The 27,743-nt window shown below is 38.4% G+C and overlaps 1 protein-coding gene across 1 annotated transcript in view; it reads left to right on the top strand.

Moving 5' to 3' along the window:
* Window positions 1-3,730: 3,730 nt before the first annotated feature.
* LOC129761884 (uncharacterized) overlaps window positions 3,731-27,743 on the top strand; it is a 144,585-nt gene continuing 120,572 nt past the window's right edge. The window contains exon 1 of the mRNA XM_055759714.1: window positions 3,731-4,313. The gene's annotated coding sequence lies outside the window, so the exon portion shown is untranslated. The remainder of the gene's footprint in view (window positions 4,314-27,743) is intronic.

Genomic DNA, 27,743 nt, shown 5'->3' on the forward strand with positions numbered 1-27,743 from the left:
TAAATTTTTATGCACCAACACGAGCCTTGCGAGTACGGAATTTGTTCAAACCAACTTCATTTCGAACTTTATATGTTATGAATGGTCCACTTAATAGAATGATGAGAACATACAATAAGTACAGTAATGTAATTGATATGACAATGACGAATAAATTATTGAAAGAGTCATTGACTAGAAGATCATTGTATTCGTGAATTACAGTTTTGTCATATATGTTTGCTGCGTCGTAATTCATTATTAATACAAAAGACATGATACCTTTAATAATTGATTTTCATAAATATAGCTATAAATTATTCATTAAGTATATTGTAATTGTAATATACAGTGTGTAATTATTGTCTACTATAGTTTGACGAAATAAAGAAATATAATGTTAAGTCAAATTAAAAATAATAAAATTGAAAATTTCTAGTTATTGATTGCAATAGGTTAAGAATTTCGTGAGCTAAATACCATGTTTATCATGTTTGGAAAATCACGCGTACAGTAGAAATAACGTATCGAAATTGTTTTGTATGCTCTACGGAAACCCCTTATTGCACCAAACTTCATGTTCGCGTTTTTCGAAATAATAAAAATGTCACATGGTCCGGTCTGCCTTCACGCCGACTAATATACCCTAAACATCTCAACAATCATTGATTTAATTTGATTTAATATGAACATTTTACTAATGTTTGCATTACCAAAGGTTTGGTATCTTCTTTTACCAAGGATTTATATAGGTGTGGCTATACATCTTGCGTTACGTGAGGGGGAATTGGTTCTGAAATCTACATTTTTAGCGTTACGTCATTTGTGCATGGCGCTTATGATGGACAGTAATAAGTATGTGATGGATTCACTTGGTTTATTCCTTAGATATACCTTGCGTCTCTGTATGGAATTACAATCAATTACTGGTCAATGATGAACTAGATGTAGTGGGAATGACGACTCATTCGAATTCTTTGGAAACCAGTAAGGATATAAATGTAAAGTGCATGGGTAATCATGGATGGCTTATTTCAACCAAATATGTTGAAAACGGGCAGAAACGAATGTATCAGTTGCTCCTTATTGACAGCTTTGTTCGAGAATGCACACAAATCGGTACAACAAATGTATGGGAAAATGAGAATCCAGTTAACATTAAATTAAACTGTGTACGCATTAGTGGATTGTACTGTATAGTATATCAAACGAATCTTAGAAAATTTCCGATTCCATTGGTGTACAAAGTATCAGAATCTGTTCGCTGTGAAAATAGTTATTGACGTTAACTTTATTTCACAAAAACGTGACTTGTTTTCTGATTTGGCACCCTTCCTGAAAGACGAAGTTCTACGTCGGAAAAACCGAATATGCTGCTTTGAAAAAGGCAATCAGCAAGAAGAAAACTGCCGCTACTATAAAAAGTTTTTCAACCATCCATCGGTGGACGACATGGTAATGGCCGTAATCAAAACGCTGAAGGAACACAACGATTCATCGCTGCAGGTCATTGAGCAACCTGCAAGGTTGATGTGGTGAAGCTAACTTCATTCAGCAAGCGGGTTTGTGCAAACGATGGGCTCTGGTATGTCGTGTTCATTCAAGTCGGCGATGAAGGCGACTAACAAGAAGAATGCTGTTGCTACTGCCGGTACAGCTGTACCGGTGCACAGAAGTCTAGAATGTCGGAGTCAAAGAAATCACCTACGTGAGAGATTTAGTTTTGTTTCGTTTTCAGCAAATCAAATATAAAATAGTTCTTCTCAGAATTCTAAATTTCTTCAAAGTGAAATCTTTTATCGAATACTATGATCAGATATATTCTTTTTGTAATTTCTTCAATCAAGTGCGAAAGACGTAAAATTATGTCTTTCGGAAACTCATTGAGAGAAAGACAATTGATTCCCGCTCGACACTCGCTGGCAAACGATGTTCACTCAACAATTTCTCAAACGGAAAGTGAGTGTTTTGAAGAAGGGCAGAGTAAGCGCAAAATTAATGTAGACTGATTGTAAGTGACATATATTTTGTCTATTGGAAATGGTAGCCTATACAACACACACAAAGGGAGGATTTTTTTTTAGAATTAGTGCCAAGCTTGTATAGGGCAAACATGAGAAAACGGAGAATAAATAATGCACCAGTCTTCTTCTGTTGGATATTTTGCCTTCGCTACACACAAATTAATCGTAGACGTTGTGCACAAAGCGAACGGCAGTCTTGCTTTTCTAGCCGTGTCTTCATCACCCGTATTTTAATCATGACTGAGATGAAATTTCAAGTAGAAATTTCAAAATTGTCTTCGTACGACTTTTAGAGCTTATCAAGACCAACATTTTGCGATACAGAACTTGTCAATATCTTAGGCCTACTCAATGTTATTGATGGTTTTTCACCCAATAACTCATGATTTATCTCAACTTTAATTTACTCTAACACAAAAAAATAACATAGTTTTAAAAAATCAACATTATGTAGAGTGAAATATGCAAACAGATGAAGAGAGTTAGATGGGAGGCGATTTGGCGTAGAGGTAACATCCATACCTCTCACGCAGAGATCACAAGTTCACTCGCTCCCGACATTCTTCAAAAAATACTAGAATCACTAGAATAGAGATAAAAATGAAGAGAGCGTATTTTTTCGGGAAGAAATATCAATAACTTTGAGTAGAGTTGAGATATTGACAAGTTCTGCATCGCAAAATGTTTGTATTAGTATTTTCTAAAAGTCTTTCGAAGACAGTTTGCATGCAAAATTTGAAACATAAAAGTTAGAGCTAAAACAGTTTTTTTTTCATGGTGAGCCTAATGAAACTTAAAAAAAGCGCTATATTGTTTATTCCGAGCGATAGAAAAACTTTGTTATACAAAGTTGTCTCAAATGACTAGGACTACAACATGGTCGTACTATGTTTACCCTTATCTATAAAGTTAGGAAAGTTATATTTTTTATTTGAACGAAATTTTTGGTCACCCTATTTTTGACAACATGAAAATGGGCGCTCTATCATATGTAACAACTTTGTCGAAGACAGTTTTTGTCTAGAGAAAAACTGACGAACTCTAGATGCTAATTTCCACTTAGATGTGCCTCCTGGGCCATTGTGCAATGATATTTCCGAGGGTTCAATATTGGTCAGTTTACCCTATTTTATCTTTTGGAAAGAACATGATTTCAATCATACAATCGTAGTTCTTCTCAACCTGTTTGTCTCACCTCCCTTTCACCTAATTTACACGCAAATTATGTTAAAAACATTCACCCATTCGGCGTTACTCAGCTACATATTGAGTGCTCCCTCCAGCGAAAATCTTCCCTCCTATCACTCGCTCTTCGCCCGTTGGGTACCCTGATTGTGTCATTCCGAAGAACTTACTCGAAACTCGAGCGGCGGCCAAAATCAACCGACCGTGAACTCGGGGCTGCAATTAAAAGCTCTTTTTGTCAGTAATCTCCTTCTCCCCTTTCGCGGTCGGCACCACATGGCTGCCGGGCGACGACGACGATCATTAGCAACACTCGGTCTAACCTCCGAGAGGGGTTAGTCGATCGTCGTTGCTGATGACGATGACGATCGTCACGTTGCTGCTACACACCGCCATCTCTCGCGGCGCCACTCTCTCCGGAACGCCGTCAGCGCGCGCTCAAATTTCACTGCTTTCTTCGGTCGATCTTGAGTTGGCTGGTTGGCTGGTTGACTGGTTGGCCCTCGCGTTCCACGTTCGCTGGTTTTATTTGGCTGGTGAAATCGTTCGAAGAAGCACGCGCGCGCGCATATCGACTACTACCGCAGGCCAACCGTATCGGGGCCATTGATGCTGCGAACTAGAAGGACTTGCTTCACCGCCAAGCGGACGTAAGAATTGGTGGGTTATCAACGTCTTCGTTGGATGCATATGTTGTGACTGAGGAACCGGAAGTGCATAGTGATTTTGATAGAACGTGACAGTTTCCGTTGAGCGGATTTCTTCCCAGCTATTGTGGATTGGCGAGGGGAAATTTTCATGGATAATTTCCGAGCTGGTGACGAGACGTCGGAATTTTGTGCATTTGGTGAAACTTGTGGTGCCCCTGTGATTAATACGATTGTTGTACGGAGGGCATTCGATCGATTGCATTGCTAATTGTGAGTGAAAGGATTGTGCGGCGGAGAAATTTCATTGCTAAATTCGTTTGTTGGTTGGCGGTGCGAAGAAAAGGTGAATGTACAAAACACAAAGTGAGCGAGGAACGAATTGATCGCTGCGTTGTAATTGATAGCTGGAAAGTCTGGTCAACAGCGTTGCGGTTCGGATATTTGATTCAAAAACTAATCCCATGTGTGGTTAAAGGTAATTTGGCATTAAGCGTATTGTTTAATTACATGAATTATTTCAACACGGGAAAGTGGATTTGCGGAAGTGTGGCGAACAAAGCCAAATGGGAGTAATAACATTTGAACAACATGCCTGACCTCTCATTGTGTATTACTTATTGGTGTATTTCGGTTACACTTTTACCTTGATTTTCCTTTCGGTTTCTAATCACTTCACGATTATAATAAGACACTAGCTGACCCGGCAAACGTTGTACTGTAATAAACATAATTTTTAGTGAATATTTTGATTATGAAATAAATAATAATCCTGACCCTAACTTAACTATTTTTTCTATACATCTGCTTGCATCCATAATATTAAATCATTACTAGAGATAGTTTTCGTTAGAGATTTCTCCCCACATGCAGAGAATGTGTTATTCTGTTACTCAGAATACATATTAGGGTAGAATACATCCAGAAACATATGGAACTGAATACGTGTAGCAGAGGTGGGGGTTAAACGGACATGTTAAAAAGAACTTCAATTATATCTTTGGAAACTCATGTTTCCCAAAACTGATGCAGTTTCTTCCAATTCAATATACTGTTTTTCTACCTAATTGGCTAAATATTTTACAAAAAAGTGCTTTTCAATGTTTTTTACTGAAATTAAAACAAACTAAAAAGTAAAACATTTTTTTCATTGCGGGTTAATATGGACAGATTTGTAATATATGAAGCGTAGAGGTTTATCGATCGCGAGGGGAATAATTTTATTCAGCCAAGATCCGAACTCATCACGAATGTCCGTTAAGTGATGAAAAAATCGAATCAATCCACCTAGAAGTGATATCGTGCTTTTCAGCAGGATGAACGGACAGACCCTCAACTATTTTGCTTTCGGTTCCAGTCAGCTTCTAAACAGTCAACATTTGACGAATTGATTTCCATTTATAGACGCAGGACATTCCATAGGAATATATTAAACAGACTTTTCACAGTCCATCTCACTCCCACTGGCAACTGTTCGTTTTACCCCACCAGTACAATTATTTCAATAATAATTTTCCACTCAAAAATGAATTTAATTTTCCGTACATACCTGATATCGCTTCTCTGTTAATCCATAAACCGAAATATAGAATATAGGTTTTAGGTTTTAGGAAATGAACGATTCTATGGTGGTTAGATATTTATCCCTCTCTTAGGGTGGGCTGTCATACAAATGAAAAACAAATTTCTGCATAACTCGAAAACTAATCAAGCAAATGGAGCCAAATTTGGCATATTAAGATTTTAGGGGGCACGAAACGTTGCTATGGTTAATAGACACTCCTCCCCTCTCTCTAAAAGGGAGAAGAGGGAGGGGTCTGTGTCTGAAAATAATCTGATATTATAATGATGAGTTTTGGTAGAAGTACTAGGAATTTTGTAGTAAAAGGTAAATTCAACGGGGTCGATTAGAAGATCAATCGATGAACAGTTCTGCGATTGGATTCATGAACTTGCGCTTAGTAAGAAAACCTGAATGTTTGAAGGTAGTGATAACAAATAACAAATTTTGGGCGGGACGAAGTTTGCCGGGTCAGCTAGTGTAACTATACAAATCAACCACCTGTCCATATTACCCCCACTGTCCGTATCACCCGCGGTTCCCCTAATGTTGTAATGAAGCTCTTTAAAAACTTATTTTTTTGTTTGAATACACGTACTGTAATATCATAACAAAATACGCGTTCTGGCCTGGAAGTAGCAAAGGCTGTGTCGTTGTTGCTCATGATAGCATCTCGCAAGTGAATGTATTCTTCCTCAAGTCGTTTCTGTTGATTGTGTCATAGAAATCACAGTCGTTCGCTCTCTACTTTTGCGTACATGTAAGCTATGAATTGTTGGCACGGTTTAAGATATCGTAGAATGACGTTATGCCGAACGCGTCGAATCACTAACGATACACATAGAAATCCATCGAGCGCACTATGTTGGTTGTTTTTCTTCTCTAACCATATGTTCATGAACATAGATTCAAAATTAGTAATGATGTTTACAGTGCCGGGATCTCGTTGCTTGATGTTTGTACACTATTCGTGTTATCTCTTCAGAACGGACGGGGGATTTTTGCACTGTGGTCGCAAATATTGTTGAGCTTGTCACTCAGAATACACTTGGCACAGAAATTTCCACTAAGTATTGATAAAAATGACGCAAATAATACTATGTTGAGACGGCGAACGTTGTAAACGTTAGGAACGTTAGTACAATTGAAGAAGAAGATAGAGGGCGTCGTTTGAACGGTGTGTGTCGACGATGAACTGCAGATTTATTTCTCGCGTCGCTGTACAGTCACCCAGCATGATTCCTGCAATGTATTTAATAACTTGCGCATTGGATCTACGAACGTGCTCTTCAGCTTGTGTTTTATCCTTGCAATTCGAGAATGTATGATTTGAAGAATGATCATTGTGTTCATTCGAAAAAACTTGAAGCTCGCCGGCGAGGTTATTGAGCTTATTTGTGCATGTGTGGATGAAAGCTCGATGAAGCAGTCGTATCAACATCTGTCACTTAACAACGTAAATAAATTCGTTCTGTTTGAAAAACGAACGACTGTTAGATTATTGGATATTATTGATAAAAAAAAAATACTAAAATCGCTAAGAAAAATAGAAGATGGGAGTAACAATTTGAGGTTATATGTATTTTTAAAACCAAATTTTAGAAAATATACAAAAAAGTAGAAGGGTCTGAGCCTAGGGGCACAGACGGAAGTTTGACGTAGGACTGTGATTGTTCAGAACAGTTGTTTTATCAAATGTAATTCTTTTCATTGTTCAGAAATCTGTTAGTTTAACTCCTTTAAAACTTGAGTTAAACTTGATGTTGTACGGGAAAGGGTTAAGGATCGCAAAGAAATCTGTAAGACATACACCTGGGACCGCACGTTTTGGGGTAAACTTGTACGCTCCATTTGATCGGATTCTACGAATGAAATCGTTTCCTTCGGTGTGGATGAGGCAAAGTCGAGCCATCGGTAGGCCTTGTTAGATTCTTGGCAGACCAAGTATTTACCCATCAAGTGTAGAAAACACGGGTTATTTTGTGGTACATCCGTAACGCGAGATAGAACGCAAAACACGAGAAAACTCGTGAGCAGTCCGCAACAGATGAGACAAGAGACACGAGAAAACTCGTGACCGGTCCTTATTGTTTAAGATGTTCGCCATTACGTTACTCACTTGTTTTATTATTTCCACTGCTGATGTTTCAGGTGAAAAAGTTGCTATATATTACAACATATATCATAAAAACGATTCTGCGTAATATGCATTTGAAAATTCATAATAAACGTTACGTTTTTCATAGAGTGACTCCCCTATATACGAGGGCCGTTCAAAGAATAAGTTTCAGTGCCTCAGAAATCGCGGAAAAATAAAGTTAGGACAAAAAACTAGAAGAGGGTAATATATTTGATATAACCGCAAAGTGGACGTGGAACTAACGTTGACTTAGCAATAAATAAGTAACAAGCATATAAATCTCAGACATTTCATCTCTTAGACATATCACTTCGTTTAGCCGGAAAAGAATTATTAACGCTAAAAGGGTGCATCGATTCCTCCTCGGAAATACCCAGCGCAAATAGTACCCAGTCCCCAAGCCCCGACAATTGGAATCATCGTTGATCCGGGGCAGGATTATTAACACCTGAGAAGGAATGGATTCCTCCTCGGAATTACATAGTAAAAATAAGACCCCCTTCCCAACAATTCCAACTTCTCAATAACGACGAACGTTTGCAGCATTCGTAAACAAATATTTATATGTAATATAATATCCACTACACCATATCATATCGTGTTCTTCACTATCAAATCCATAGTCAATGGCACCCATCGGTATCGAATTATCATCGAAACCTCAATTTTCGCTAAATGCTCTGTTAGGTCCAACTGCAGAGGAGAAACGGAATTGAAAAACGACAAACGGGAGAAAGAGATGTTGGAAGTTGAAAGGAGATTGGCAGAAAACTTTTGCATTTTATCTTTCGAATAATGTGATTCTCATACCACTTCGTTTTGCCAGAAAGAGATTATGAATGCTCAAAGGAGGAATCGAGTCCTCCGAGGAAATACCCAGCGCAAATTAGAATCGACTATCGTTTGTGGCATTCGTACACAAATAATTTTGTAACGCAGCTTTCATCAAAGTGATTTTTTCGATATGGTGAAATATCCACTATCACAAATTTCATATTCTTCATTATCAAATCCATAGTCAATGGCACCCATCTGTATCGAATTATAATCGACACCACGATTTTCGCTAAATTCTCCTTTCAGTTCGGCCTGCAAAAACTTTTCTGAACTCTAATCCATCAAATTTGGTGTCCCTGAAAAAGGCCGTTGAATATACGCTGAGGTAATAGCACGCTCTCCTCGGATACGATGGACCCGCTGGATGTCCTTGGGCATGATGTGACGTGTTCTGAGTGGCTTAGCACACAAATTGGTGTCTTCGAACAGGCCGACTAAATATGCCTCGCTTGCCTCCTGCATTGCCATAACCGCAGAACATTGAAGGGTAAATCAGTTTTGAAGTCCTGGGTAATTCTACGAACCAAACGCTGCAAAGGTAGCTTGCGTATCAGCAATTCGGTCGACTTCTGATAGCGACGAATTTCACGCAAAGCGACGGTTCCTGGTCGGTAGCGATGTGGTTTCTTCACACTTCCTGCGGCAGGTGCGCTTTTCCGAGCTGCTTTCGTGGTGCTTGGTCCCGATAAAACGAACTCTCGCGGTGCGAGTGTAGAGGTAGAAATGAACGAAAGCAAGGGAAGCGTCATGTTTTATAGCCAACCGTTCGATTCAAATGCCAAGGAGAAATTAATTTGGAAAAGAAGACCATAATGCATAGGCGTCTGAGTGCGACCGTCCTCTTCTCACATCGCGGCATCAACTGAATGGATTTCCAGAGCGTATGTGAGTTTATATACATTTATATACTAAACAAGTTTGAAGCTATTGAAATAAGTTTTCGGGTCAATAATTAACAATCATATAACTCGTGGACATTTTGTCTTTTGAATTAAATGATTATCATACCACTCCGTTCAGCCGGAAAAGAGATATTGACGTTTAAAACCTTGCAGTCCAGCGTCATTCTCTCGTTTTCGGAACCTGGAACTTACACCCCGGTACAGAAATGGAAGACGTAGTCCTACGTCAAAACAAGGTGATTTTTGTAATCTTCTTCTTCTTCTTCAATGGCACTAACGTTCCTAGAGGAACTTCACCGTCTCAACGTAGTATTACTTGCGTCATTTTTATTAGTACTTAGTTGAGATTTCTATGCCAAATAACACGCCTTGAATGCATTCTGAGTGGCAAGCTCTAGAATACGCGTGATCACAGTGCAAGTCGGAGGAAATTTCTTTGACGAAAAACTCCCCCGACCAGAACGGGAATCGAACCCGAACACCCGGCATGTTAGTTATGACGCTAACCACTCGGCCACGGGAGCACGTGGCCGAGTGGTTACGTTTATTTAATAAGAAATAAAACGTAATCTACGTTTTATTTCTTATTTTTCTACATAAATACCCAGCATAGCGTGGCACGAGTATTTTTCTATTCCGAGCGCGAATTGCGTAGCGTCCAACTTTTTGAAGTGCGGTGTAACTGGGTCACGAATTTCTTCAGTGTTATCGAATCGTTGACCGCCGAACGCCGAACGTTACATCGTACTTCAAAAAATTGGACGCTACGCAATTCGCGCTCGGAATAGAAAAAACTCGTGCCACGCTATGGAAAATGCCTCGAACGTTACGGCGATTATGTAGAAAAATAGAAAATAAAACGTAGAATATGAAAATCATCTTGTTTTTTGTACTAACTTTATTTTTCCGCGATTTCTGAGGCACTGAACTTATTTTTTGAACGACCCTCGTAGAAATCAAAAACCTAGTCCTACGTCAAAAAAATCAGGAAAATTATACTTTTCTACATAGAATAACACTGATAGGTATCAAACATAAGGTAATCTGTATCCTAGCTGTATATATATTCTTCAACCTAAATCCCTTCAAGGGCAATACACTTGGTATACCAAGTTTCTAAAATATCGTTTCTCTTTCTGTAGTACGAACGTCTAAGTCTTCGAAATATGCCTCAATTTCTGCAATGACTTCCTTATTTGATGTTAATTCCTTTCCCTGGAGCCACCGGTTGAGGTTTGGGAACATGTAGTAGTCGCTGAGCGTCAAGTCTGGAGGATATGGTGGGTGAGCAACCAATTGAAACCATAATTGGTTCAATTTGGCCATCGATTCAAGGGCGTCTGCGACGGTGCGTTGTCGTGACGGTACAGAACTCTTTTCTTCGTTATATGGGTCCTTTTTTTTTATTTCGTCGTTCGGTTTGTCCAAAAACGCTTTGGTAAATGTTTTTTTCCTACACCCAAACTAACTTTGGCAGAAATAATGCCATTTCGTGTGCTGGAGGGTCAAATGCGCAAGTAATGAGCTGTTTTAATAGCTTAAAAAAGGTTTGTATGTATGGGAGCAAACATCTCTTTCTTTTTTCTTTCTTCATTTCATTTGGAATTGTGCCAAAAAAAATCCACACGACGTCAATGGAGATCGAACGAAGGCTGGCTGGAATGCAAAGCTACTTGTGATGTTGCAATGCATGCAATATCTACTTGTGATGTTATATAAAAGCGTGATAATATTACACCTCATCATAAAATGATGTTGGAAAATGTTTACTAAGAGGAAAAAGAAAAGCATGAACGAGAATAGATATGTTTCTCTGCCTGGACCATGTATTTGGTAAACTATGTTTCGCCTGTGTCGCTCGCTCATATTGGCTCATATTGGGTCTAGCATATATATTATACAAATGATATACACGTATTGGGGAGTAGATCATTTTCTGTTATTTTTCGGCTCATTTAATGTAATAACATGTGCTAAAAATTAACTTTGGGTGTACCAAAATGAACCAATTACGATTCCAATCGGTTGCTCACCCACCATATCCTCCAGACTTGGCCCCCAGCGACTACTATGTTTCCAAGCCTCAACCGGTGACTCCAGCGAAAGTGATTCACATCGAATTAGAAAGTCATCGCAGACACTGAGGAATATTTCAAAAACTTAGACGTTTCGTATTACAGAAAGGGAATCTAAATGTTGGAAACAAGATATACCAAGTGCATTGCCCTGGAAGGAAAGTATGTTGAGGAATAAATACAACTTTGCCCAAAAAAAAAAAAGAAATGTTTTCATTAAAAATCCCGAAACTTCTCAGCCCATGTAGTATATGTCATAAAGTTAGAACTACTAATTTTATTTTAAATTTTCAGCTATATGTAAAAGCTTGGTTGAAATGGAGTATGTAGTGTAGCATATAATAACTACCTTCGTTTATAAGACTGGCCATTTGAATATTATTGTTTTGTTCAGGAGCGAAACATTCACAAAAAAACAAAGACGCAAGTGTTTCATAACTCTAGAACAAAAATGGAAAAACTCTCACTTCTTTACAAAGCTAACATCAACTTCGCATGAATTACAAAAAGTTTCTGATTCGCAGGTCATATTTAGTTCTCAATCAGTTCAAATAACCTATTCGGGGTGACTTCGACCAAGCTGCGGCAGCGATCCCGAACAAAACAATAAAGTTCAAATGGCCAGTCTGATAAACAAATATAGTTATTATATCCTACACTATGTGCTTCATTTTAACCGAGCTCTTACATATCTCTGGATACCTAAAACATTGAGTGGTTCTATCGGTATAACACGTAGTGTAGAACAAATGCGGGTCAAATGAACAGGGGGTGGTAAAATCAACCTGTGCTTAAATTTCGATAATTTAACTAAAAACAGGAAGTGGGTTATATCTATGGTATAACCTCAAGGGTGACGTAGGACTATCGTTGATTTAGAGATCATTTGTTTGAAGTTGAATCTAAATCCATTCTGAATAAATGAATAAATGAATATTTGGGGGACTTCGAAAACTAGAGCGTTACGGTGGAGGCACAAGGTTTTATGCATCCAATATAGGATACGAAAAACCTTGTTCTGAAGAATAGTCTTCAAAAGCTTCTCTGCTAACTGCACTTGATTGACAAATCACAAAACCAAAGGTATTATATGGATATTTTATGGATAGAAAACATTAAAATAAACTCTTTCATTTGAATGTAATTTTCAATTCCAAGGGGAACTGGCAGATTATTTTCCAGCAACGATTAGATATTTCCACATTTTCCTCGATACTGGAAGCCTACCAGTAGTTAATACTAACTCGATAACCACCTGTTAATAGCACTTTATTGAAAAATATTTGGTCAGTGTTACATGGATAGAAAACATTAAAATAAACTCTTTCACATGAATGTATTTTTAAATTCCCAGAGGAACTGGCAGATTATTTCCCAGCAATGATTAGATCTTTCCGGAACTTTCTCGATGCTGAATCACATACACGCGCGGAAAGAATTCCGCGCGTGTATGTGTCGATCCTTAGCCGTCCACCTCCTCCAGCACGTTAGGCAACGATGTTGTCTTGTCGATGTCCTCACGAAAAATAAATGCGTCTCACCACCATAATATCGCTTAAGTATGTTTTTTGTGTGTGATTGAATCGACAGAAGGTGTGGTTTACGATGGCAATTTGGAAGGCAAACTAGAGGGCGATGAACTCTCTGAGCTCGAAACTTTCGGCGACTGAGCAGTAATCGATTGCGTGCGCATACAATATTGGATACGGAAATATCCTACTGATGGGGAAGAATAATCTTCAGAAGCTTTCCTGCTAATTACACTTAGTTGAAAAATTACAAAATCAAATGTATTTGGTCGCTGTGTTATTTGGTTAGAAAACATTAAAATAAACTCTTTCACATGAATGTATTTTTAAATTCCCAGAGGAACTGGCAGATTATATTCCAGAAGTGATTAGATCTTTCCGGAACTTTCTCGATGCTGAATGGCATCCAAACGGAAAGAATTCCGCGCTTGTATGTGTGTGTGTGTAGCGATGTCTTCCCGGGGAACCGTTTGTGGCATCACTCTCCTCCTGATGGATTCCCTTCTGGCCTAAGGTGCACAAACAGGCTCTTGGTGACACCGTTCATCCGCGCTTTCATGATAAATGAAGAGCTTCACCACAACAGCGACAACATGCTCCAATCGCTGTTCAATTAGAACTGAGTGGATTTCCGAGCGGCGTTCGCTTATATACCGATTGGTGACTTCAATAGCCTGTTTTGAGAACAATTTTAAGGCTATTGAAACAAGTTTTTGGATCAAAAAGTAACAAGTATATAACGCGTAGACATTTTATCTTTCGAATGAAGTGTTTACCATACCATTTCGTTCAGTTGTTTAGGAGCTATTAACGCTCAAAATCTCGGTCTCCGGCGTAACGCTTTCGGTTTCGAAACTTTGATTTTACACCCCGGTATAGAAATGAAAGACGTAGTCCTACGTCAAAACCAATTGATACTTCATGACCACCCCATTCTTCGAACATATGAAGATATTCGAGACAGTTTGTTTTGAATGAAGCTGTCAAATGTTGAAAATAATAAAGATAACCAAAATGTGGGTCATATGCGTATTATTCTATACATGTACCTACCTACTATTTCAACATTGTTTTAAACAAATTTCGACAAGAAACAACGCATAAATGTATGCCATTTAAATAAATGTATCCCATGAAAGTGTTTTTTTTCCACCACCAGATGATGATTCTAACCTCGATTTCACAATATTACAACTTTTTTCTTTTAATAAAAAGCATACAATTTTTTTAATAAAAAATATACTATTTTTATTTTTTAATAAAAATGGTACAATATCTTGAGCAACAGTTAGTTAAGCTACTACATTCTACGACGAACGCGGATTAGAGCAGTATGTGGACGCTGTAAATGGGCTTATTCCTTAGGGTGTTCATTTTACCTCCCCTACCCCTATATAGTCACTAACTTATTTTTGTGTTTGTCATGGTGGGATAATTCCTTAAATAAGATATATGTTTTTTAAATTCCGAATGATATACGTAATCTGAAAGCCTATTCCTGGAGAAGAAACTTTTTCCAACGACTTAGCAGATTTTCTCACTGTATGAAAACAAAATCAATATAGAATGAAAAACAAACAAACATTGTTATTAAATTGTGAACCATTCTCGACATTAAGTGGGTGTGCTGTACAGAATCCAATCACCGGACGGTATTGGCCAGCGGCATCACATCGAACCAGATTTGCAGATCGCTTTTTGCGATGCCGATAACGCATCAAGTGTGAAATCGAGAACATTTCAGAAAACACAGAACAAAAATCCTATATACTTTCTTTCTTCCGCCTAACACGCTCAACTCTAGGGTGAGGGTTCCACAATTTACGCTTCTGTTCGTTTTCGAGCCATAGTCTGGGTGTAGCGATGGGCGTTTCGATTGCTCTGCGATCCAAATTCCTACACGAAGATAGTGAAGAGCAAAGTGACCATTCGAGCGTACAAAAACGTACACATTATGCGGCTAGAGTATGAAAGTCGTTGTTTGGCTTTGGCGCTGACTGTTTGCATTTCGAATGCTGCTTGGGGGGAAAAGTCAAACGCCTGTTGCATGGTAATCTGGGTCGAACTAGAAAACGAACAAGACTAATTCATCTAGGATTGTCATTTGAAGGAGCAATGATGCATGCATGCGTGTGCATGCGACACATGCAGATGAGCAGTAATCAGGTGGCGACGGATGCTTTCATTGGAAATCACAGGCATTAGTTCGGATGCCCTCAATCGTATCGATGATGGTGCATATGATTGAATTTGCTCCATAATCGATGTACAACATAGATCACGTATGTTTAACATACATCGGTTGGTTTAACATCATCAGAGGATTGTTCAAGCTTGAATTCATTCTGGGTTACAACGTGATCTTTCTCTGTTATATGGGATTATGATGGGGAGATATGATGAAGCAGACGAATTATGGGATTATTTCTATCGTTGCTGCTAACATGATTCAGGCAACAAATGCTGTATAATTTCCCCATCCCGATCTGCTTACCTATTCATTTTGGAGATAATTGAGTGAATTGTTCGTACATTGGTTTATTTATTTAAAACAACAGTACTGCCGTTCTACTCTACGCATAGTTGTCCCATGTTATTTTTTTTGTCAATTTTCTCTTTTCTCTATAAAACGATGTTTGCATGCCTAATCTTCCGGAAAAACACAAAAACAGTTAATGTTTGTTCCCAGCTTTAAAAAAAAACAACAGACGTTCAATTGTTCCATGTTGATATTCTAGGTTATACAGTCCCACCATGAATTGTTAAGCCCGTAATCAAGCTTGATTGATTCAAGTGAGGGGTATGGTTCCAGAGGTCGGTTCTGGAACCATACCATGAGATTGTCTTATTAAAATATTGACTCTAATCGAAATGGATATCGATATGGAGTTTCTTATTTTGCGGGAAAGACGTATTACCTAAATTCAATCTAATTAATTTATCTTATATCTATAAAAATGGATTTCTGTCTGTCTTTCTGATTCTTATGGATTCGGAAACTACTGAACCGATCGACATGAACATTGGTATGTAGGGGTTTTTGGGGTCGGGGAAGGTTCTTATGATAGTTCGAGACCCCTCCCCTCTCTCTAAGGGTGGGCTGCCATACAAATTAAACACAAATTTCTACATCACTTGAGAATTAATCAAGCTAATGAAACTAAATTTGGCATGTGGCATGGTGGTTAGATACTCCTCCCCCCCTCTCTTAGGGGGGCTGCCATGCAAATGAAACACAAATTTCTGCAAAACTCAAGAACTAATCGAGGCAAACGGAAATTTGTCATATGGAGGTTTTAGAGAGCACGATACTGTTCTATGGTGTTTCGATGCTTCTCCCTCCTCTCCAAGAGGGGGAGGTCACATGACTCGAGAAGTAAACAAGCAAACAGAGCCAAATTTGGCATATGTAGGTTTTAAGGGACAAGAAATATTTTTATTGTGGTGCGACACTCCTTTGCTCTCTTTAAGGGGAGGCTGTCATACAAATGAAACATAATTTTTTGCATATCCCGAGAACTTATCAAACAAAGGGGTAATCACAAAACTAGAAGAAACAATCGTCATATTTGAGATGTCATAATTTTAGTATATTTTCTGTATCAAATATGTATTCCATGTAAGATAGAAATATGTTATTTGCAAGTGATTGAAAAAAAGCGTTCAACGCTAATTGTGTCTGAAAATAATTTTATATTACAATGACGAGTTTTGGTAGAAGTACTAGGAAATTTAAAGTGAAAGGAAATTGTAAAGGGTCAATTTGAAGATCAATCAATCAAACGTTCACTTAGCAAGAAAACGTGAATGTTTGAAGGTATTGATAACAAAAAAATCCATTTTGAGCGGAATGAAGTTTGCCGTGTCAGCTAGTGAGATATAAAAGCAATTACCGAAATCGATTCAAATCTCTTCTGTCTGATTCTTATGGATTCGGAAACTACTGGACCGATCGACATGAAAATTTGTATGTAGGGGTTTTTGAGGTCGGGGAAGGTTCTTATGATAGTTCGAAAACTCTCCCCCCTCTCTAAGGGGGACTGCCATACAAATGAAACACAAATTTCTGCATTACGCGGCACTTAATCAAGCAAACGAAACCAAACTTGTGGTGATTTTAGGGTGCAATAAATGTTTCTAATGTAGTTAGACAGAATGTTTCTATGTTAGTTAGCCATACAAATGAAACACAAAGGGCCTGGCCGGGTAAGAGAGTAAAAAGTGCCCCAAACCAAATCACTAGCTGTATGGCAAATATTGTATAGGATATTAAATAAGAAATTTTGACGGTTTATTTGAACCCCTATGTGGTTTAACATAGGATCTATAGTGAAAAACGTACTTTTTATTTTATTTCACGCCATCCTCTAAAGCTTCGAGATAAAAATTTGAAAAAAAAATACTGAATGTGCATCTTACTACGGTGTATCAAGAAAAATTATCAAAAAAATTTCATCAAAAATTTAGGTACTAAAAAAAAATATTGAAATTTTGAATTTTTTTTTTTTGGATTTAGCGACTCAGTACTACTCTAATTCATATTTAAATGTGTTCCTATGGCTTTTCTAGATATTTGTGATTTTTTTTCAGACTTTTTTCGGAGTTGCGTGACACAAAAAATTTTTTATATATCTCCAAAGAGTCTGGCTGAGTAAGGGAGTAAAAAGTCCCCCAAACCAAATCGCCCACTGTATGGAAAATATTGTGTAGGGTACTAAATAAAACATTTTGGCAGTAGTACCATATATTTGAGTCCTTATATGGTACACCATAAGATCTATGGTGAAAACTGCTCCTTTTCGTTTTGACGTAGGACTACGTCTTTCATTTCTATACCGGGGTGTAAAATCAAAGTTTCGAAAATGAAAGCGTTACGCCGGAGACCGAGATTTTGAGTGTTAATAGCTCCTAAACAACTGAACGAAATGGTATGATAAACACTTCATTCGAAAGATAAAATGTCTACGCGTTCTATACTTGTTACTTTCTGATCCAAAAACTTGTTTCAATAGTCTTAAATTTTCTTTCAAAATAGGCTATTGAAATCACCAATCGGTATATAAGCGAGCGCCGCTCGGAAGTCCACTCAGTTCTAATTGAACAGCGATTGGAGCATGTTGTCGCTGTTGTGGTGAAGCTCTTCATTTATCATGAAAGCGCGGATGAACGGTGTCACCAAGAGCCTGTTTGTGCACCTTAGGCCAGAAGGGAATCCATCAGGAGGAGAGTGATGCTACAAACGGTTCCCCGGGAAGATCTCGAAGCAGCCGCTACACACACACACACATACACGCACGGAATTCTTTCCGTTTGGATCGAGAAAGATCCGGAAAATAATCTGCCAGTTCCTCTAGGAATTTAAAAATACATTCATGTGAAAGAGTTTATTTGAATGTTTTCTATCCATGTAACACTGTGACCAAATATGTTTCAATCAAGTGCTATTAACAGATGGTTATCGAGTTAGCATTAACCACTGGTGGGCTTCCAGTATCGAGGAAAATGTGGAAATATCTAATCGTTACTGAAAATAATCTGCCAGTTCCTCTGGGAATTTAAAATTACATTCATATGAAAGAGTTTATTTTAATGTTTTCTATCCATGTAACACTGTGACCAAATACATTAGGTTTTGTGATTTTTCAATCAATCGCAATCAACAGGATAGCTTCTGAAGATTATTCTTCCCCATCAGTAGGATATTTCCGTATCCAATGCATAAAACCTTGTGCCTCCAACGTAACGCTCTCGTTTTCGAAGTTCTCCAAATATTCATTCATTCAGAATGAATTCAGATTCAACTTCATACAAATGATCTCTAAATCAACGATAGTCCTACGTCACCCTTGCGGTTATACCATAGATATAACCCACTTCCTGTTTTTTTCACGCCATTCTCAATAGCTTTGAGACAAAAATATGAAAAAAAAACCGAAAGTACATCTTACTAAGGTGTATCGATCAATATTTTCAAACAAATTTTTCATCAGAAAATCAAACACTAGAACAATTTTAAATAATTTAAATTATTTTTTTTTATTTTGAGATTCAGTACTACTCTAGTTTATATTCAAATTACGTCTATTTTAGGTATATGTGAATTTTTTTTCAGATTTTTTAGAGCGTTTTTGGCGGTACAAAAAAAAATATATATTTATTGTTTTTTTTATCCCATTTATTTATTTATTAGGCTCATTAGCATTTTAGCTGTAACAGAGCCGGGTTTTAATCGTGTACATGTACATATGTTTATGTTTCTATAAACTGTAAATTACACTGTAGTTAGTAGTAGCCATTTAGGCGTTAAGTTTTCTGTTCCATTACATTATGGTAAATTACACAGTAGTAGCCATTTCGGCGTAAGGGTATTCTTTCTGTTCTTCCATTGTTCAGCAGACCGGACAGCGGAGACAGTTGATATTGATCATTGTTGGGTTATTTATAGAACAGCAGCCCGATGTTTCTTGCACAGCAGATCAGTTGTATGGATGAATCGATCTATTTTCGACCGTGGATCGATCTCCATCGATGATGATGTTTGAGTGGACGTAGTTATTCTATAACAACACAAAGATGGTCAATTGAGGGCCCTGAGTTTGAACTAACGACCGATCGCTTAGTAAGCGAACGCGTAACCAAGTGGCTACGAAGACCCCCAAATATATATATAAAAAAATATATATATAAAAAAAAGTTAAAAAAGTCCTGCGGTATTTTTTTTTAAATTTTCATTTGTTCATAAAATTAGTTACAATCATCTGTTTTAAGTCAAATATGCGCCGTTTTGTTCGATGACTTGTTCACAACGAGATGCCAACTTCATAATACCCCTGTTAGAAAAAAAGCTCGCTTCCTTATTGGCAAAAACTCGGATAGCCAATTTTCACAGGCCTCTTTTGTGGCTCAAAGATGGCCTCTTCTTCATGAGTGCTACCTTCAAGCGGTCCAGTTGTTGACAGTACAGGTCCGAATTGAGCGTTTGGCCATAGGGAAGCAGCTCATAATAGATTATTCCTTGACAATCCCACCAAACACACAGCAGAACCTTCCTGGCCGTTAATGAGGGCTTGGCCACCGTCTGAGCCGCTTCAGTGGGCTTCGACCACGACCGTTTGCGCTTCACGTTGTCGTAAGTGACCCACTTTTCATCGCCAGTCACCAGATTCACATGCGTCGATACGGTCAAAGATGTTTTTTTGCGTCAACGTGTGTGGCACCCATACATCGAGCTTCTTTGTGAATCCAAGCTTCTTCAAATGGTTAATAACGGTTTGATGACTTATCCCCAGCTCTTGGCCGATGCTACGGCTGCTACTATACCGGTCTTTCTCGGCTAATTCAGCGATTTTGTCGCAATTTTCGACGACATGCCTTCCGGAGCGTGGCGCATCTTCGACGACCTCTACACCAGAACGAAAACGTTGAAACCATCGTTGTGCGGTGGAAATGGAAACTGTATCGGGTCCATAAACTGCTTAAATTTAGAGACCCGTTACTGTTCAAATATTTTTTAGATTTTGTTTTTCATTTGTTCAAATTTTGTCGATATAGCGCTGTACAAAGATTTTTTTTTCTCGAATCTTAAAATATATGAAATTATCTTTACATTGGATTTAGATGGTTTTGCAAATTCATAGGAGTCAGCAGTACGATAGAGCTCTGTGAGAAAAAAATTAAGTCTTTGTGGAAAGTCATTCGAATTAATGACACTTTTAATTAATTAATAAACACTTGAAAAATCCAAATTATTTTTCTTTTTCTTATTTTAATCTTTCAATTGAAAACCACGAATACAATGAAATAATCTATTTCAAGAAAATAAAATTAAATGCCATACAAATGAAAGCAAATTTGGCATATTGAGGTTTTAGGGTGCAATAAATGTTTCTATGATGGTTAGACTCTCCACCTCCATCTCTAAGGGTGGCCTGTCATACAAATGGAACACAAATTTCTGCATAACTCGAAAGTTAATCAAGCACGATTTGGGATGTGAGGGTTTTTTAGTATGAGAAATGTTTCTATGGTGGTATGACCCTCCTCCCTCCTCTGGAATGGAGAGGGTGTCCCATAAAAATATTACACATATTTCAACCAAAAATATTCCAGCTAAACATGACAATTGAAAATTTTCGGAAAACTCTGCAGGAAAAAGGGGTAAATTCGGAAAATTAAATTCCCATATGTTCTACAATTACATATTGACAAGCGTTATTAGTCCATTTGATGCGCTAGCGAAATTGATCTTTGTTCGAAACTGGAAATGGATTTTAATGTGATGAAACGCACTCCTATATCTTCTCCTATCTATACAAAAAAAATGAATCGCCAGATGTGTTGACAAAAGCAGAACTCGAGGAAGAAATTGTCCGATTTAGGGCTATCTTTATTCTATAATATTTTCTGTATAAAAAAAATTATTCCATGTAACGGAGAAACATGTTATTTATAAGTGGTTGAAAAATCTTGAACGAGAGCTGTGTCTGGGAATAATCTGATATTATAATGATGAGTTTTGTTAGAAATACTAGGAATTTTATAGTAAAATATTAAATTCTACGGAGGCAAATAGAAGATCAATCAATGAACAGTTCTGCGATTAGACCCATGAACTTGCTCATAGTAAGAAAACGTGAATGTTTGAAGGTATTGATAACGAAAAACAAATTTTTGGCGGGACGAAGTTTGCCGGGTCAGCTGGTGATCTATATATATATATATATATATATATATATATATATATATATATATATATATATATATATATATATATATATATATATATATATATATATATATATATATATATATATATATATATATATATATATATATATAAATGGAGTGATGTCTGTCTGTCTGTCTGATTCTTATAGACTCGGAAACTACTGAACCGATCGACATGAAAATTGGTATGTAGGGGTTTTTGGGGCCGGGGAAGGTTTTCGTGATATTTTGAGACCCCTCCCCCCTCTCTAAGGGGGGGCTGCCATACAAATAAAACACAAATTTCTGCATTACTCGGAAATTAACCAAGCAAACGAAACCAAAGTTGGCATGTGAAAGTTTTAGGGTGCAATAAATGTTTCTATGATGGTTAGACAGTCCTTCCCCCACTCAAAGGGGGGGCTGCCATACAAATGAAACACAAATTTCTGCATTACTCGAGAATTAATCAAGCAAATGAAACCAAATTTGGCATGTGGAGGTTTTAGGATGCAATAAATGTTTCTATGGTGATAAGATACTCCTTCCCCCTCTCTTAGAGGGGGCTGCCATACAAATGAAACACAATTTTTTGCATTACTCGGAAATTAATCAATCAAACGAAACCAAAGTTGGCATGTGAAAGTTTTAGGGTGCAATAAATGTTTCTATGATGGTTAGACAGTCCTTCCCCCACTCAAAGGGGGGGCTGCCATACAAATGAAACACAAATTTCTGCATTACTCGAGAATTAATCAAGCAAATGAAACCAAATTTGGCATGTGGAGGTTTTAGGATGCAATAAATGTTTCTATGGTGTTAAGATACTCCTTCCCCCTCTCTTAGAGGGGGCTGCCGTACAAATGAAACACAGTTTTTGCATTACCCGAGAATTAATCAAGCAAATTAAACCAAATTAGGCATATGGAAACTTTAGGGTGCAATGAATGTTTCTATGGTGGTTAGATACCCCTCCCCCCTCTCTTAGGGGTGGCTGCCATACAAATAAAACACAAATTTCTGCATTACTCGAGAATTAATCAAGTAAATGGGCGGGACGAAGTTTGCCGGGTTAGCTAGTATATAAATAAAAATGGATCGCCAAATGTGTTGATAAGAGCAAAACTCGAGAAAGGAATTGTCCGATTCAAGGCTGTCTTTATTCTATCATATTTTTGGTATCAAACATTTATTCCATGTAACGGAGAAACATGTTATTTGCAAGTGGATGAAAAATCTTGAATTGTGTCTGAAAATAATTTGATATTATAATGAATAGTTTTGGTAGAAGTACTAGGAATTTTATAGTAAAAAATACCTTCAAAGGGTAGATTAGAAAATCAATCAATGAGCAGTTCTGCGATTGAATCCGTGAACGTGCGCTTAATAAGAAAACATGGATGTGAAACGAAAAAAAAAAATTGAGCGGACGAAGTTTGCTCAATGTAAAATTATTCTACGATATGAATCACTTCCGGACGAATAATAGCCGACTTTTTTGCGAGTCCAAGAACGCACATGAAATCTTTTGTTGAAATGAGCACATAAAAAAAGCATCACATCGACAAACAAACACGAATACACAAACAAAAATAAAGACTAACAGCCTCGTAACCTTCAAAAGACAATTTAGTTAATTTAATGTAACCCCTAAAGCCAAGATTCAACTGAGGGAACTTTTAAGCAGGTAACGTTCACTACCCACAGTCATTCCATCGAAACAACACGATGCGTTAATCCAATATTCCTAGACAATTGACGTCATGTTGTTTTCTTTCTGACAGCTAACGGTGCGGCTTGCCGTTCAGTGGAATCTTCGGCTTTAAACTCAACAAATTTTGTTGAATGAAAAGTGGAAAGCGGAGCCCAAGTTATGATTATTTCACTTAACATTCCTTTGCTGCTCTGTTTCTGCGCGCCTCTGCGCGCCTCTGCACTGAGCTGGCTTCGTGCATATTCTGAGACTACCTTCTACAGCAAACAACTTTGCACGTCCGTTCAGCATTATAGCCAACAATAAATTGTCGATTTGTCGCAGCAGTATTTATTAAATTATATTTTCTTTTTTTACCTTGGATAGAATGATGCACGATGGCTAGCTAAGATTGTTTTCGCAATGGTATTGATGTATTCATATTGTTCCACGCTGCTATGATCGTCTGTACTGTTTGAGGAGCACAGAAAGGATTAATCAGAACATGGAAATTTCGTTTATATAATGCTTGAAGTTTTCAACCCTGCAATAGTTTGTTTGCAACAAAGTTATAATTTTATTCATTGTTATAGATGTATAGAGATATTTCCAATCGATGGATGCAAATATATCTGATGTCTATCAAGAAATGGTTGAGTCATAATTTATCGAAATCTTTCACAATTTCGAGTCTCTTTTTATATTTTTATTGTACATTATACTCATTGTACAGAACTAAGTGAGAGAAATGAATCGAATTTATTGTCTTCCAAAGTCCAATCTGCAATTCTCCATGCAATCGAATTGCATTAATTTGATGGAAGGGTTATAAACTTTTTTAGTTTTATAGAATCAGAGAATCCTATTAGGAAATACTTTAAAAGTGGAACATTCACAATCAGATAGGATAATGAATCTATGAATCAATCATAATGAATCATCTTTTCAATATGAGAAGCGTTGACCGCAAACTGCACGCCATTTCCGAAAATATTCTAATGGAAAGACAGGAAAATGTTACCATTTCGTCCGGACAATGCAGTAAAATATTTCGGGAGGATCATTTCCTTTTTCGGAAGCATCCTAATTTGACTAGACAAAATACCCAAAAAATCTTCAGGTAAAAATTGGAAAATTGATTAAAACAAGGTAAAAGTTACAATGGGGGATATTTTGAATACATAGTTCTTTCAATTCATAGAAAAGCTACCGGAGTTCAATTCACAAATAATAATGGAATCATATTTGTACACCCGATATAAAACAACAAAACCTAAACTTGGTAGCAAACACAAAGCCACCCAGGTTGAAGCTGGGCCAAAGTGATTGGAACGTTTGCAATTTCCTGCCGATTAAAAAAAAAAGCATCTCAGCATGAATTTCCGATCATTGCAATGGTAGATTTTAGACAACTTCCAGCAAACTAGTCTAGTTTGCCATCTATCAGTTGCACCCATCATCCGGAACCAGTTGCAACGTAATACATTCGCCTTCAAGCATTTCAGTAGTCCACACGATTCCCACATTTGCTGTCTATCTTCATCGTGGGGTGGAATAGTTTTCGTTGCGAACTGATCCCCGGGCAGACGACAATACTTTTGTCCATCTGGCTGCTTGCATTTCATTCCACCCTACTGACCCACACCGTTGCGTTGAGTGAGCGCTACGGTCAATCAACACGAATGCAGCAGTAGATGCACCAACATAAAGTTCATGGTAGAGGGAAAAAAATATGAAGCTATGAGACCGTACCCCATTATGAGTAGCAAGGTAGAGCGTTGGTAAGACTCTGCTGGAGCAAACGCACAACGGAACATCTATTTCGACTGAGTGGTACTTGCGAGGGGGACGAAATGTAATTACATACTTCTCAACATCTTCCAACATTGCACAATGACAGTGTCATAAGAGCTCTGGTCGGATGGTGGATGATGTTGTAATTAGAGAAAAAAAGTTTATCGGAAATTTCTAGTTTCCGATTAGAAGTTCAGAAACTGTAGATCGAACCATATGATGCTTGTAGAGCATGTAATTCGCAAAACATTAGATCGAATATTTATGATGACCTGCCAAGTACATCTTCCACACCTTACAAGAAAAAAAAATCGATCCGATGAATGTCGTTTTTATCGATGACAAGTCCAGCGGTCATAACCAGTGCATGAAAAGGAAAGTCATCTCGAGGCCGTTGCTGCGACCATTTCGACACAAACATGCCCTTCGCCTATGACGTTCCACGCAGATACCGCAACAGATAATCCCCGCAGACGATTAGGATGCTATATAAAGTAAACGCATCTTGAACGAGGTTTAATTCATTGACGCTCGGATGCACGCTGCAAGCAAATAATACTACCGTTCGAACCATAACCAATGAATATAACCGGTCCTTCGCTTACACTTATAGGTTCCGAAAGAGAACATAAAAAAATGCAAACTTTCCTTTGCAGCAGGTTTTCATGCGGCTGCACAGATGAACCAACTTTTCAGCGTATTGGACGCCATACCGGGGAACGAGTTTGCTTCCGTTCCATCGCGGGGAGAAACTCAGTCAGTGTGTTTCGAACTCATCTCGTTCATCGTCAACAGCATACCGGAATGTTGCATACTGACTGCATATATGCATATATGTGTCTAGCATAAGTGTCAGTGTTTGTTCATTTTTTCCGCGAAATTGCCGAAGCAAGGTTGACCCAAACATTGAACCCTATTGCGTTATGTTTATAGCAATAAGTACAGCTATTCAACTAAGTATTATACGTTTCTCAAATTTGGATTTATTACATAAAAAATTTAATGACATGTTTCTAATCAGGTTTTGTCATTCGATAAAAGTAAAAAAGAAATCACTTTTATTATTCAATAAAATCCCCCTAATGCAAGCTATCTTCATATTCATTCATTCATTCAAATCATTGACCTTCGCGATGTTCTTTGTGCGGTGGAAGAGGGTGTGTGATTTTGTTAAAAACCTTAAAAACCGGATAGGGACTAGCCTAGCTATGACGCAGACCGCTTCTGTTGATATGGTTCTGTACGCACTCGCGACTCGCATCGCCATGAGCCGGTACGTACTATTCAGCCTTCTCGTGTTCCGCTGAGTTTCTAACGCCGCGATCCAGGCTGGACCCCCGTATCGTAATGTCGATGAGGAGACACTAGCCAAAAGGTGCCTCTTGCTGCTGCTTGGGCCAAAGTTGTTGGGCATGATTCGTGTCAGTGCATTGATTGTCTTCGTTGCTTTTTTACAAGCGTAGTCGACGTGACTGTTGAAGTTCAGTCGATCATCGATCTGCACCCCCAGGTATTTCAAATCTCGCTTCGAAGTTAGTGCTCTCCGATGGTGATTTCTGCACGTTGCACCGCCCTGCGGTTGCTGACAATCAACATTTCCGTCTTGTGGTGGGCTATCTGCAGTTTCACACTTTGCATCCACCTTCCGATCATGTCTATCGATTCGGTCGCGAGCATTTCGACCCGTTCCAAGGATTCTCCGGTCACGAGAATAACAATGTCATCCGCGAAGCCAATGATCTCCACACCTCTGGGCAGATTCAGTTTTAGTACGCCATCGTACATGCTGTTCCAGAGTGATGGACCCAGGATAGAGCCCTGCGGAACTCCAGCCGTAGTTTTAATCTGCGCCTGGCCCGTGTTTGTCTCGTACACCAGCACACGGTTCTCGAAGTAGCTTCTCAGTATTCTACACAGGTATTCAGGGACTCTCATCGTGTGGATCGCAGTCGCGATGGCTTCCCAGCTGGCACTATTGAACGCGTTCTTAACGTCGATCGTTATCACTGCGCAGTATCGATTTCCTCTGAGCTTCTGTTTGGATGCTCTGTTTGCTCTTTCGACCACTATGCGAATGGCATCTACCGTGGATCTCCCTTTCCGAAATCCGAATTGACTATCGGACAGTCCACGAACTCCCTCCGTGCATTCCGTCAGACTATTGAGGATGATTCTCTCCAAAAGTTTCCCCAGAGTGTCCAACAGGCATATGGGTCTATACGATGCTGGATCACCCGGCGTCTTTCTTGGTTTGGGCAGTAGTACTAGCTTTTGTACCTTCCATCGATCCGGAAAGTAGCATTCGTCTAGACACTTCTGCATTGCTGTCCTGAACATATCAGGAAATGATAGGACTGCCGCTTTTAAAGCTACGTTGGGGATTCCATCTGGGCCAGGCGCTTTCTTCGTTTTGAGGCGTTTCATAGCTGCAACTAGCTCGTCGTTCGTCACCTCTCTGCGTTCGATGTTATCCTCATCCTCTCCATATGGCATGGGTGGCCAGGTCGTTGGGTCGTGCTGCGGAAATAACCCTTCCACGATAGTTTTTAATTTTTCGGGACACATTTCGGAAGGTGTCGTTGGGCCCCTGAGCTTCGCCATCACCACTCGGTAAGCATTGCCCCATGGATTGACGTCCACGTCCCGACATAACTCCCTGAAGCAATTAGAT

Source organism: Toxorhynchites rutilus, chromosome 1 (genome assembly GCF_029784135.1).
Source record: "Toxorhynchites rutilus septentrionalis strain SRP chromosome 1, ASM2978413v1, whole genome shotgun sequence".
Lineage (NCBI taxonomy): Eukaryota > Metazoa > Arthropoda > Insecta > Diptera > Culicidae > Toxorhynchites > Toxorhynchites rutilus.